We start from the raw sequence: 14,036 nt of genomic DNA, 5'->3' as shown, positions 1-14,036 counted from the left end.
GTCTTTTACAAAAAGAAGTAGTAAGAATTCACATCTGCTCTGAAGCCTGAAGCTTTAGCTTTCTTTTTCCCTGGACAAATTAGTCATCCAGAGGGACTTTGATCCCAAGACTACGAGAGAAGCCGGGGAGGTGCTCTTATAAGAAGCATGCCAGGTCATTCCAATGATGTGGACCAAATCTGAAGAATCTGGCTGGGAGTGTACCTCAGCCTGTTGCTGCTATCTAGCTGGAGTCAAATGCGTCTGCAGCCTTGCTGAAATCCTGAGTACAAGAGTAACTATTGTCCTCTGCCAGAGATGCATCACCAGGCTGAGAACAGAGAGAATGGAAGCTTCAATTGTCCCTATGTTAATCATCAATGTTAGAACTTAAAAAAACAACCAAACAAACCCCAAACTGTGTTGACTGAAATCAAATCACATGTCTTAGAATAATAAAAACAGCTGTGTCAAGTGAAATCTTTTTTTTTTGTTTAAGGTTCAACAACATTTGGAATTGGTTTTCATCTTCCTTCCTTTCTTTTTTTCTCTCTTTTTATAGGATATTTTATTTATTTACATTTCAAATGTTACTACTCCTTTCCCAGTTTCCCCTCTACAAACCTCCTATCCCCTCCCCTCCTACTGCTTCTATGAGGGTGCTCCCCCACTCCCACCTCACCACCCTGGCATTCCCCTACACTGGGGCATGGAGCCTTCACAGGACCATGACCTCTCCTCCCATTGATGCCAAATAAGGCCATTTCCTGCTACATGTGCAGCTGGAGCCATGGGTCCCTCCATGTGTATTCTTTGGTTGGTGGTTTAGTCCCTGAGAGCTCTAGAGGGTCTGGCTGGTTGATATTGTTTTTCTTCCTATGGGGTTGCAAACCCCTTTAACTCCTTCATCTTTCAATGAGGAAAGACTAAAGCAATCTAACAGATTTGAGATGGGGGGGGGGGGGGAACCTTTCACTGAGAATGTGGACATTAGATACCTCTAATAGTCCAGAAGAAAGTACTGAGTCGAAGACGTACTTTGTGCCCATGTAAAACCTTTGTAAATCTCTGGGAATATAAGCCATCAAAAATAAACTTTCAGGTTTGAAAACAGAAGCAGGGAAGCAGGTTAGCAGTGCAGAAGAGCCTTGTATGAAGTTCTGAAAGAACAATTAGTATTTTGAAGGAAGGGCTAATTTCCTCTATTGTGCCTACCACGCAGCCAACCCTCTTAGCTCTTTCAGCTGTTCCTCACCCGCCTCTTCCCATACTGCCTTTCTCTCTCTTCTCCCAGTACAGCATGTCTCCAGTTTCCATCTACATCCCAACATGGCTTTCTATTCTACCCCGGTGTCTTATAGCTAGCATTCTCTCATTATTCGTCCACTCATTTACTTTGTCAGCCAAGCTCACTTATTACACAAGCATTTATTGGGCATTTATTATTGTGTTCTGCCATTATAAAGCTTAACATCTGATGGCAGAACACACAAGTTATTGGAACAGTATTGTAAGTACTGAGTGTCTTCGGATCCTCATAAAACACAAAAATAGATGCACAAAGCTACGTTTCTGTCACATTTCTCATCTGCTCAAAATGCTTTCCCCCTCATTTTGCCTGACTCGGTCTCCCACATGCTTTGGGTTTCAGTTGAGACATCACATTCTCCTACATCATGATGCCCATATTTAGAAAGAAAATCTAGTTTTGTGCTTTAGAGACACTGTGTATGAGCTTCCAAATATAATCCAAATGCATTTTAAATTGATCATGTCATCCTTTCAGGGAATGGATAGCATTTCTGTTGCCTACATTGTTTTATGAGAATGCTTACACCAACCAACAGAATTCTATACCATCCAACACTTTGTAACTTTGGGCGTATAGAGTAGATGCAACCTACAAATGGATTCTAAGTATAGCTCCCAGGATGGGAAGATAGCTCAGTTGGTAAAGGGCTTGCCTGACCAGCTTGATGACCGGAGTTACATCCCCAGAACCCACATTAAACAGAGAAAAAGGAAGAAGAGGAAGAAGAGGAAGTGAAAGAGTTGGAGGAGCAGGAGGAAGGGAAGGAAGAAGAAGAGGAAGAAAAGACAAGGTTGGGTGAGCACTGTAGGGATGCACTTGTAATCCTGGCACAGAGGAGGTGGCAGAAGCAGGTGAATTCCAGGGGTTTGCTAGCCAGCCAGCCTCACCTACCTGGTGAGTTTCTAGTCAGTGAGAGACTCGGTCTGAAAAAGGTGGGCAAGGCCTAAGAAATACAACTTGAGATTGATTTTTGGCCTCCACGTTCGTGTGTTCACACACACACTGGCACACATAAAAACTAATTAATAAAGTCAGGTATGATGGTATACACGTTGTACCCAAAACTTGGGAGGCTGAGGCAGGAGGATTGCTGTGAATTTGCAGCCAGCCTAGGCTTCATAGCAAGACCCTGACTCAAACAAAGAAAACAACTAAATAATCAAACATTTCCTTCATGTGAATAAGTGTTCTGAATTAACAGTACAAACCTGATTAGAGAGTAGAAATACAGACAGGAACGACTAGGGATGAAGTGATGTTAGCAGAGCGCTTGTCTTGCACGCACAAAGCCCAGCACTTTATCTTACCTAACACCAGCACTACACAAACCCCTCATCAATCACTAATTAAAAAAATACCCTACAGCTGGATCTTATGGAGGCATTTTCTTAATTTAGGTTGTCTCCTTTTAGATGACTCTAGCTTGTGTCAGGATGATACAAAAACTAGCCAGCACAACCTAAATGAAGATTCTTCCTTGACCAGTTAAATACCACCTTTGTGTGAATGGTACAGAACTATGAATTCCATATGTCTCCACCCAATGGGGCAGTTTTTACTCTTATCAGTATACCCATCACAGTGGAGGTGAGTGTTTGCCTTTCTAGCAATTAATAACCTCCAAACCTTCCCCCAACAAGCCATCCATGCATATAATCACAGCATATAATACCTTGCTTGCAAATAATAGTTTAGGGCTTGTCATCTTTCAGGCTCTGGGGTCATAATTTTGTAAAGCTAAACCAGACTTCTGTCATTCCTTAAGCATGTTTCTATTATCCCTGTGATGGGTACCTTACAAAATGCACATGACTTGTGTCTAAGTTATTAAATTACTTAATTCTTATATCTTTTATTTTATCCAGCATATATCTAACTATAAAAATTAAGCTCCTGACATAACATATAATGACTTAAAATCTTAATTAAATGGCTAATCAGTGATAGGTTTAAAAAATTTTATTAGTGTTTTATGTGTATTTTATGTGCCTTGCTTGCTTATGTAGGTTTATGCCTGCAGAGGGCATCAGATCCATTGGAATTGGAGTTACAGACAATTGTGAACCACTGGGTAGGTGCTGGGAACTGAACTTCCATCCTCTGTAAGAGCAATAAAGAATCTTAACTGTTGAGCCATTTCTCTGGCCAATCGGTGGCGTTTGGATGTGCTACTAATCAGGCACATTTTACAAGATAACAAAACCTCTATCATAATATTCTCATTAAATATTGATGATGAATTCTAGAGATTTCAAAATTAAATATTCAGTACTCCAAATTAAAGGTAAGTATGAAAATAAGATGGCCCTCTCTCTTACAGTTAGCAAGCATGAAGATTTATTTCCTAATAATCTTATGCATCTAAAAAGAAAGCATGAACTCAAGCTCATGGTGATTCTCCTGCCTCAACCTCCCCAGTTATAATTGTGATCCACCATGCCTAGCCCCATAAGTAATTTCAAAAAGAAAGGGGCATTGTAAAAGCAGAAAACAATATGTAGCACTCTTAGCACCAAGTCTGCCTGCAGGGTGCTATGCTTTCCACTATGATGATAATGGACTAAACCTCTGAAACTATAAGCATCCCCAATTTTTTTTTTTTTTTTTTGGTTTTTTGAGACAGGGTTTCTCTGTGTAGTCCTGGCTGTCCTGGAACTCACTCTGTAGACCAGGCTGGCCTCGAACTCAGAAATCCGCCTGCCTCTGCCTCCCAAGTGCTGGGATTAAAGGCGTGTGCCACCACCGCCCGGCAGCATCCCCAATTAAATGCTGTCCTTTATCAGAGTTGTCTTGGTCATGGTGCCTCTTCACAGCAACAAAACCCTAACTAAGAAGTTAGAACCAGGAGTCAGGCATTGCTGTGATAGGCCTGACCATGATTGGTTTTTTTTTTTTTTTTTTTGAATGTAGATTTTGCGACTTTGGATTAAGAAAGCAGTGGGATGCTTTAAGTGAAACTTAATAAGCTATACTAGTAGAAGCATGGAAGAGAGTAGTGCTGAGGTGATTTGAACTATGGGGGCCTAGCTCAGGAGGTTTCAGAGAATTTTAGTATGTTCCCTACAGTCTGTTCTTGTGATATTTTAGTGAAGAATGTGGCTTTTTGCCTTTGTCCAAAGAGTCTGCCTGAGGCTAAACTGAAGAGATTTAGATTAATTGCATTACCAAAGGAAGTCTCAAAACAGCCTAGCATAGACTCTGTCCTATGTTCACTCTTATGAAGAACATTTTGATCAAATGTAGCAAGCTGAGAAAGGAAAAATGCAAAATGTATTGTTCAAGGGTTAAAGGGGCACCAGGAAGTAGAATAGAGATAAATCCTGTGTTCAAGGAGATAAAAAATTAAATATATTAAGTAGAATTAAGGGAGGGTGGTAAGGTTTTAAAACAGCGACACCCAATCTGGCTTGTTCTTAATTAGCTGCTATCTTCTTCAGGTCACTGGGCAGCTCTGCCAATCTTCTACACTGTCTCCTTAAGGCTGGGCTGAGCCCAGACCATCCCACCATCCACACGGTACCCGGTAGAAATGAGACTCTAATGTTTAAAGATTATCCAATAGCTTTATATATTTGGTAATGCTCAAATAACAAGTTGCCCACACAATTAGAAGTGTTAACCAATTAACTAACCTAGATATAAGTTGTTACCCAAGACTGCTCTCGATACATGCATGGTTCTCTATCGCTCCTACATCTCTGCCTCTCTAGCTCCTACTCTTCCTTCTCCTCTTCCTCTCCTTACTCCTCCCACCTTAGCTCCTCCCAACTTGTGGGGAAAATTTCCCGCTACAGGAGGGTGACCTCAGGGCATCCTACCCAGCTAAATTTCCATCTTGTGAAAAGGATGTTCCCCAAGGGACATTGCTACTTATTCTAAATTGACAATGCCTTTAGGGTCGTACAAGGGATAGTTATATCATGTTAGGCATTATTATGACTTGGTTATTATTTTCTTTTGGACATAGGGAGATATGATTGTGTGTCAAGTTAACAAGGGGTAGACTGTGGTGGTTATTCTCAGTTGTCAACTATATCTAGAATGAACTACAATCCAGAAATGGACAGCACACCTTATCCAGATCTTAAGGCAGAAAGACAACATGACTTTGATCTGATCTTGAGGCAGAAGCCTCACGCTTTGATCTGAATCTTGGAGTGTAATGACACATGATTTTGATGTGGATCTGCATAATCCATATCTTAAAGTATAGTGGCCATGCTTATAATGCTATAATGAAAAGGAATTAAAGAAAAGTGTAGGTCCAGGCATAGTAGTACACACCTTTAATTCTCGTACTTAGGAGACAGAGGCATGCAGATCTCTGAGTTCAAGGCCATCCTGGTCAACAGAGCATGTTCCAGAACATCTAAGCTTAGGCAATGAAAACAGAAAGATGTAATTGAACAGGGGGCCTTGTTCCAGCCTCAGCTTCTGCTACATGGTTCTGGCTTTAGAGTCACGAATATAAGAAAGAGATTATGGAATCTCCCTCCATGACTAAGGAAATTTGCTGAGGCCACGAATGTAGCAGGAGTGTCCCTGCATGGAGGCCCAGAGAGGCCATTGTATGAAGCTGTGAAAGGCCATTGTATGAAGCTGTAAAGGGTCATTGTGTGAAGCTGTGGAGGCAAAGCCTAGATTGTATTGGAGAGCCCAAGAGGTTAGAGATACCTAATGAGGAAAGCTAATAACAGGGAGTGGAACCAGCCCAAGAGAAAGACATGTGTTGTAGTCAACAAATCTGAAAGGAGTTGGAGATCTGCAGAACATTTTTACATTAGACGTGGAGATGCAGTTTAGAATTTGCCCAGCTGGTTTTTGGTCTTGCTTTGGGTTCAGTATTTCCTCACTATCCTATCCTGCCTTCCCTCTATTTTGAAACAATAATGTATATTCTGTGCCATTGTATGTGGGAAGTATGTGATCTGGTTTTTGTTTTTGATTCTATAAGTTAAGAGATTGCATGAATTTCAGAAGAGACTGACCTTTGGACTGTTAATCAAGTTTGAGATTATTTTATAGACTATGGGAGAGTTTGAAGTTGGACTGACACATTTTTGCATTATGTTATGGCTGTAAGTTTATGGAGGCCAGGGAGTGGAATGCGGTTTGAATAGATATGGCCCCAAAGACTCATGTGTTTGTATACTTGACCTTAGGGAGTAGCACTCTTAGTAGGTATGGCCTTGTTAGAGAAGGTGTACCCTTGTTGGAGGAAGTACATCCCTGTGGAATTGGGCTTTGAGGTCATAAACATGCCCATATATATGCTCTGCCCAGTATGAAAGACAGTCCACTCTTTTGCCTGGGGATTAAGATGTAGAACTTGACACCATGTCTGACCACACACTGCCCTGCTTCCCACCTTGACAATCAATAATGGACTAAACCTCTGAAACTGTAAGCCAGCCCCAATGAAATGCTTTCCTTTATAAGAGTTGCCTTGGTCACAGTGTCTCTTCACAGCAATGAAACCCTAAGACAACCAGGCACATTCCTAATAAGTTTCTAATAATATTATGATAAAAAAAAATTGACTTGTCTTCAAAGAGTTGAGGATATCATGTACTGGATAGTTTTAAATGAATCAATGACATAAAGTATAAAAATCGTAAGAGTTCCTGTATGTCTTTGTCTTTGGTGTTTCTGCTCCAAGATCATCTTCTCACTCTATCAGTTTTTAGGCCAGGTATACACCTCTGACTGGAGAGGAATTGACTCCAGACTATTTCAGTCTCTTTAACAACTACAATATCTTATGCCACATACTCATTCAGCAACAAGTTGCAGGATGAAATTTGGAGTAGTGGGATATCATTTAAGGAGACTATGATTTTGAAGTCCATAAGTAGCTGATTTTTTTTTTTTTTTTGAGACCAAGGTACATGTACTCTGGCTGGCCTCAAACTTACTAAACAGCCAAGGATGATCTTGAATTTCTGATTTTCCTGCCTTCATCTTGCAAGTGCTGGGATTATAGGTATATCCCACCATGCCAAGTCTATGGGACTCTGGGGATTGAGCTCATATTTTGTGAACGAAATACAAGCATTTTGCCAACTGAGCCACATCCCTGTCCTACATGCAGCTGAGGTTTTCAGTAATAATGGGATATGCACACCCTGAATGTATTTTATAGACTCATGCTAAACCAATTAAAGTTTATAAGAGGTTATAAGCAAAAAAAAAAAAAAAAAAGAAAGAAAGAAAGAAAAAAGAAAAAAAGAAATTGTTTGGATAAAACCTTTTTGTAAATACCACTATAACAGAAATTCAAATACCATTAGAAGTATTATCCTTACTTTTGGTAAAATATGCTTTACCAGATTGATAAAAATCTGTTTTCCAGTACATATTGATAAACTGACTAATATTACTAATCTCACCTGTGGAGAAGCCCCTGCAGGATTTCCTCTCATAATGTAATTTCGATTTGGCTCAGTAAAGAGGTGGCAGCTGGTGTGGAGTGTGAGCAGACAGCTGTTTAGGAAGGCAGTCTCCTGGCAACTGAGGAAAGCCTGTACAGAGGGAGAAGTACAGCCTTTCTATTGCCAAGTCCTGGTGCTTGTAAAGATGTAAAGTTGTAAAGATGAATTGGATGTTCTGAGGCATTTTGTTGTGTGAAATGCAAAATATAAATACCATGAGGTAAATCTTAGAATCCTTTCCACATACATTCCAGTAGAAAATACACAATGAATTTTGGCACATGATCAGTGTGAATTACTTAAATATTGCACAAGAGCTAATCTGTAGAAAATTGTAATAAATAAAATAAGATAAAGGCCTGCATCTTTTTCCCTTTAAAGTTGTACTTGTTGTGTGTCTATCTAATGTTTGAGCATTTGTACTGACTTGCTCTTCCCTCTCATATAGCTGTAGTAGAGAAAGCAATTCTTTGGAATATCTTTTAAAGATTATTTTTCTTCATGGAATAAATGTTCTATCATTAAGTAATGCACAATTCACTAGAAAAACTCTCCAAAGATAGCTTAGAGTACAGCAGGGATCCTTCAGACTATGAAGTCATTAACAAATTCAAGGATAGTGAAAAGACCCAAGAGTTGGTTTTGTTTGTTTGCTCGTTCAGCCTCCCAAGTGCTGAGGTTACAGGTATGAACTGCATGCCTGGCTCTCAGGACTCTTACTACATCTACTCTCCTGATCATTTGGACTGATGTCCTAGGATTGCTTGTGCCAAGATTGACTGAGAAATAGGCCCTGCCTATCTGAAATAATCTGAAATTCTAATATTAGTAAGCTTCCCTTTCATTATTTAAATGTCTTCAGTTAAAAATGTTATACAGTATAATTTACCATGTCGGTACCCACTTTTACAAGTTCTAACAGACTTACAAATATGTGTAACTCCCAGCTACCAAAAACTTGTAATTTTATTTTAAGGGCAACTATTTTTCATTATCAAGTGTATGTGTATATGTGCGTATCTACATGTTTGTACATACACATGTGTTTATACAACACAAAACAGTGTATGGAAACTTTCACATATAAAGTCCTAAGTACTAGAGGAATCAGAGTCAGAAGGAAAAGATAGGAGAAAAATAAAGCTATTAGGAGAGGAACAGACAAAAGAGGGAGCAGCGTGAACCCAACCTGCTTTATGGCTTTGCAAATTTGCATGCAAGGCTTGAGGATTAAAGTCCACCTGGGCTCTAGATCTACCTTTCAGAAACTTGATAAAAAGCAGTAAATTATATTGTGTATGTAAAACCAACAGAGAGTAGAGATACTGTGTTTTTCAAGGGAATGACTGCCACCATAAAAATTATTCTACAGAAATAAAAGACTGCTCAGTCTGTTGTTATGAGACACGAAACAGAGATGAGTAAATCTCCCCTTTTTTCCTGGGGAGGAGACAGATAAAAATTGAGTCAAAGTCATTTTGGTGTTGTCATCAGAAGTTAAACTCTCCACAAACTGACAATCATTTTTCCTTCTTCGGATTCTGATGAAAAGAAATACGGAAAAATGTTCATTCCTAAAGTGAAGGGACTTTGTCAGGAGTCTGTAATGGACTGAGAAAACATAAGACAGGACTATTTTAAAGCAGGACTAAAGTTCATGGAGGTTTCTGAGTACCAAAAGCTTTAAGTCAGTGGGCATTGTGAGTAGAATATGCTGTTGAAAAGCATCCATGGGCTGTCTGAATAGGCTACAAATGCCTGGCACTGGCGTTGTCAGCATACAATAGATTTTGGACTTTTGCCAGAGGGAGATGAGGTTCTAATCCTAGTGATCCAGACAAAGCCTTTGATTACCCTCTTTCCTAAAATTCCTAGAGTTTCTCCAGTAGAAACTAAGCCAGGCTGGAGAGATGATTTAGGGGTTAAGAGTGCTTGCTGTACTTGCAGAAGCCCCTGGGGTTTGGTTCCTATGCCAAGCAGCTCAGACCTGCCCAGAATTCTAGTTCCATGGGATCCAACATTCTCTTCTGGCCTCCAAAAGCACCTGAACACACATGGTGTATGTATAAACATGCAGGCACACACATTCACACAACTAAAGAAACTAAGACTCTTATTATACCTCAAGAAGATCTGAAACATTCAAATTCCCAGCTCTAGAAACATCAGTGAAACTAGCTTGTCTTCATGTGCCATGTCATTGACTGACAAAGGATACTAGACCAGGGTCTTGGTGTATCTACTTTCTCATGCTTAGTATAGCTTCTGATAAGTGACAAGTGCCGAGTTTTATGTATTGCTTGAGGCTTGCATTTGTCTCTGATAGGAGGAAGGGCTTGTCAAGTTTTTTATTTACAGCCTTAAACATCAATTCCCAAACTGTAAGTTTTTTGTTTTGTTTTGCTTTTCATTTCAGATGGGAATAGGTCTAGATGCAGCCCAGCACATTGCTCAGTAAGAACAGATGGTGAAGAGAAGTGTTCTTTAAACAACTTACTCAATTCAATATCATTGTTTCCTGCATGCTGGTGGAATTTTTCACTAGTACTGAAGCTCCCTTCATTTGGTATCTTCTTACCTAGTAACCTGCAGTGGGATTTATTTTAAATATGTGCCCAGAGAACCTGATTCAGGAAAACATGAGGAATAATGTAGGAATCCAAACATTTGGGACATGTGTCAGGTGTGAAGTCCAGGTCCTTGTGTATAGAGTCTTTACTTTTAACCAAGCACCCTAGATAATTTTGGTGTCCTAAATAGGGAATTACACTTTCTAAATCATTCTTTCTATTGAAAAGAAGTTTCACTTACTTCCACATTGTACTGGTTATCTTTAGTTGTCAACTTGACACAACCTAGAATCTTCTCAAAGGAGAAGCTTCAGTTGAGGAGTTGTCTACATCAGAGAGGTCAACGGGATTATGTTGCTTACTAAGTAATACAGGAGGGCACGGCCCACTAAGGGTGGCACCATTCCTTAGGCAGGCTGTTTTGGGATGTATAAAAAAGGTAGCTAAGCATGAGCTAGTGAACAAACCAGACAGTGAGCAGTGCTCCTCTGTTGTTTCTGATAGCAAGCCTCATTCCTCCACAGTGTGTGCTTTTGCTTTCTGTTTGCGTTCCTGCTCTGACTTTATTCAGTTGCAGACTGTGATCCAGCAATATAAGCCTAAGAAACCCTTTTTTCCACTAAGTTGATTTATATATAATGTTAAAAAAAATTATTAGTGCTTAGGTATGTAGCTCAATGGCAGTAGCTTGACCAGCATCCTCAAGGTCCAGGGTTTCAACTTTAGCACTACCAATAAATAAAAATAATAAAATTTCATATATACACATATAATTAAGTTGTTTACCCTATAGAGAAGACACTGAATACGACACAAAAAGTTTTATGTTTCTTAATCAATTTTGTGTAGGTTTACATACCAGAAGGCATTCAGAGGAAAATATGGAGATTTGGGGGGAGGTTATGAACTTTGAGGTACATTTGTTTTTTGTCTTGGAAAGACCTTATATTATTTATATTACGGCTCAGTAAACCAAACCCAACTCACTCACAGGTTGGCTTTATGTGGCTAGAAAGCTGGTAGATACATTTCGAAGAGGTATTTTTTTAAAAATCAGAATACTAATATTTTGTGTTGTGTGAAAATTATGTGAAATTTGAATTTCATGACCCATAAATAGTTTCAAGGGCACGCAGTCACACTGAGTCATTTCTCTGCTGTCTGTCGCTGCTTTTGTGTAAGAGCAGCAACACTGAGCAGTAGTGACTCAATTTGCCAAGCAGAAATATTTTATGTAACCAACTGTGCCAATATTTTTATGATTTCGAGTTGTGGCTCAAAAAGGTTTTATCTGTATCAGAGGAGGTAGAAACAACGGGAGGGAAAAGAAACAGGAACAAGTAATGTCGGGTGGGAATGCGTGAAAAGGTCACAGGGAAACCCCACTACTGTGTACACGAATTAAAAATAAATCGTGAACAAAGTAAAAAGTTTTCCTTGGTGTAAATAAAAGATTTTAAATCCTGATTTGTGGGGCTAGAAAAATGGCTCAGACGTTAAGAAGCCAGGTTCAATTTCTAGTATCCAAAATGGTGGCTCACAGCATCTTTAACTTCAGTTCCAGGGCATCTGATGTGCTCTTCTGGCCTTCGCGGGCACCAGGAACACATGTAATGCCCTGACAAAACACTCATACTCATAAAACAAACAAACATACCTTAGCTTCTTCAGAGATTGTTTTTGTTGTTTTGTTTGAAACAAAGTTTCACTCTGTAACCCAGGCTGTCCTTCCTGAAACAAGCAATGTACCTCAGGCTAGTCTCAGACTTGAGGTGATCTTACTGTCTTACTTTCTCAAATACTGTGATTGTAAATATGCATTACCATGCCCAGCTTTCTTCTGTCTTAGTATGACTTCCTCTAATTATATAAACGGCTTTGAATAAATTTAAAAACTGATCTAGTTTTTATTGTCATAGGTTTCTGTCATTATTTTGAGCCTATGCTATGTAGATAATAGGATAAAGCAAATCAATAACTGTGTCAATGTTACTGGGAACCCAAACTTTCAGCCTTAAAAACAAACTCCAAAAGCTGGCACTGTGATGCATACCTATAATCCCAATATCCAGGAGGTTGAGGCCAGAATATCCATAGTAGACAAATGTTCTGCTCCTGAGCTAATCTCCAGATCCTACATTATTATTAATATACTATTTTCATTAATTCTTCAAGAATTGTATACATGTATAAAATGTATTTTAGTCACATTTAACCCTCACCTCACCAATTTTGTGTTCTTTATTTATTCATATTTTTTAATATGACACATTGAGTTCAGTTTGTGCTGCCCATATACTCGCAGGTGTGCGTCCACCCCATGGCTAACCTGCCAGGGGCCATATCCTTAAGAAAACTGTTTCTCAGGGGCTGGAGAGATGGCTCAGCAGTTAAAGGCACTGACTGTTCTTCTAGAGGACCTGGTTCAAATCCCAGCACCCTCATGACAGCTCCTAACTGTCTGTAACTCTAAGATCTGCTACTCACATAGACATACATGCAGGCAAAACACCAATCATAAAATAAAGGTAAATAAATAGAAAAAGAAAACTATCTCTCCTTTCCTGAGAAGCTATCAACTGTCAAGAGCTCCTCAACTAGGATCCTGCATATTGTTTTTGTTGTAAGACAATATTTGATTTCCCATACAAATAGAATGAACATGTAAAGTAAGATGCTGATGGCAAAGCAAGTGAAGCGGTATTATAGAAGCATTTCTACTAAAGCAAGAAAGACAAGAATGTGCCGACATCCACCGCCGTGCACCTCTGAGTTAGATGTAATAGTCAATGCAAGTAGGTAAGAGAAAGATGTCAGAGGCATAAAAATTGACAATGAAAAAGGAAGAATAGTGTTTGAAAACTGGCAGAGTTGTTTCCCTAAAAATTCTAATACAGCAATTTAATTTTACTATAAGAGAACTTAGTAAGACAACAGAGAACAAAAGTATATAGAGATTAATAGTTTTCATTTCTTCAGACTACTTCCAGACCCCCCTAAAATGTAATGAAAGAAGAATACCACTTGTAATAGGAATAAAATTTATAAGATACCTGTAGCAAATCAAAGTTATGTACACATAAAAACTTTAAGGCAACAGTGATGGGTATGGAAGAAGGCAAGCACATGCAGAAATGCTTGTCCTTGTTGAAGACATCCCTCTGGGCATGGGATTGTCTCAATAGGTCTTAGTGAGATGGTTAAGAAGCCATTCATAAAAGAATAAAATTGGATCTGCATCTTACATATTACACTAACATAAATTATAAATGGATCAATATTTAAAATAAAAATGATCACAATTGGTGTGATGGTGCATGCCTTCAACTCCAGCCTTTGGAGGCAGAGGCAGGTGGATCTCTGTGAGTTCAAGGCCAGCTTGGTCTACTTGGCAAGTCCCTGGCCAAACAGGACTGCATAGTGAGACTCTGTCTCAAAAAAAAAAAAAAAAAAAAAATCGCTGGGCGGTGGTGGCGCACGCCTTTAGTCCCAGCACTTGGGAGGCAGAGGCAGGTGGATTTCTGAGTTCGAGGCCAGCCTGGTCTACAGAGTGAGTTCTAGGACAGCCAGACTACACAGAGAAACCCTGTCTCGAAAAACAAAACAAAACAAAACAAAACAAAATCATAGTACCAGAAGAATATGTAATTGTAATATTTTAATAGGTAACTGTCTCAAAGTGGGAGGCCATAAAAGTTAAATCTAGCTGCATAACAAAAAATAAGTGGAAATGTGGAGCTATTT

The 14,036-nt window shown here is 39.3% G+C and overlaps 1 protein-coding gene across 1 annotated transcript in view; it reads right to left on the bottom strand.

The window, feature by feature from the left end:
- The window catches only part of Efcab5 (EF-hand calcium binding domain 5), a 109,125-nt gene that overhangs the window by 81,933 nt on the left and 13,156 nt on the right, over positions 1 to 14,036 (bottom strand). The window lies entirely within an intron of this gene.

The sequence above is a fragment of the Arvicanthis niloticus genome, chromosome 6 (assembly GCF_011762505.2).
Source record: "Arvicanthis niloticus isolate mArvNil1 chromosome 6, mArvNil1.pat.X, whole genome shotgun sequence".
In the NCBI taxonomy this organism is placed as follows: Eukaryota; Metazoa; Chordata; class Mammalia; order Rodentia; family Muridae; genus Arvicanthis; species Arvicanthis niloticus.
This window is presented reverse-complemented; position numbering and strand designations above follow the sequence as displayed.